This window comes from Cucurbita maxima, unplaced genomic scaffold, assembly GCF_002738345.1.
Source record: "Cucurbita maxima cultivar Rimu unplaced genomic scaffold, Cmax_1.0 Cma_Scf07648, whole genome shotgun sequence".
NCBI classification, from domain to species: Eukaryota; Viridiplantae; Streptophyta; class Magnoliopsida; order Cucurbitales; family Cucurbitaceae; genus Cucurbita; species Cucurbita maxima.
Window position 1 is genome coordinate 1 of NW_019279663.1, and position 598 is coordinate 598.

At 32.4% G+C, this 598-nt stretch overlaps 1 non-coding gene across 1 annotated transcript; it reads left to right on the forward strand.

The window, feature by feature from the left end:
- The first annotated feature begins 414 nt into the window (after positions 1-414).
- TRNAF-GAA lies at positions 415-487 on the forward strand. The gene has a single exon. It is a non-coding gene; the product is annotated as a tRNA-Phe (tRNA).
- The last annotated feature ends 111 nt before the right edge of the window (positions 488-598 follow it).

Below are 598 nucleotides of genomic sequence, written 5' to 3' on the forward strand. Positions count from 1 at the left end.
TGAATTAGTGAAAATACCTTTACTGATGAATTTTCATTTTTAATGTTAGTGTGGATAGCTCAGTTGAGAGAGCATTAGATTGAAGATCTAAAGGTCTCGTGTTCAATCTTGCATAATTTGACTATTCTATTTAAAATTAGTGATTATTTCTTTCTAAAATTTCAATTAATTAGCGTAAATACTTTTACTTAAAAATTTTCATTTTTAATGTTAGCAGGGATAGCTCAATTTGGAGAGAGTCAAATTTAATATTTGAAGGTCACGTGTTCGATCTCCATGTTAACCATCTCCATGTTAACCAAACCTAGTTCGCATAACCTGACTATTCAATAGAAAATTAGTCATTATTTCTTGTTAAAATCTCAATGAATCAGCTAAAACACCTATACTGATGAATTTTTATTTCTAATGATTGCGGGGATAGCTCAGTTGGGAGAGCGTCAGACTGAAGATCTGAAGGTCACGTGTTTGATCCACGTTCACCGCACTTTGTTTAAGTTGCATAACTTGACTCTAAAATTAGTGTCATTAGCGATTATTCTGTCACGTTTTTTATCCAACTTCACCGCACTTTGTTTAAGTTGCATAACTTGACTCT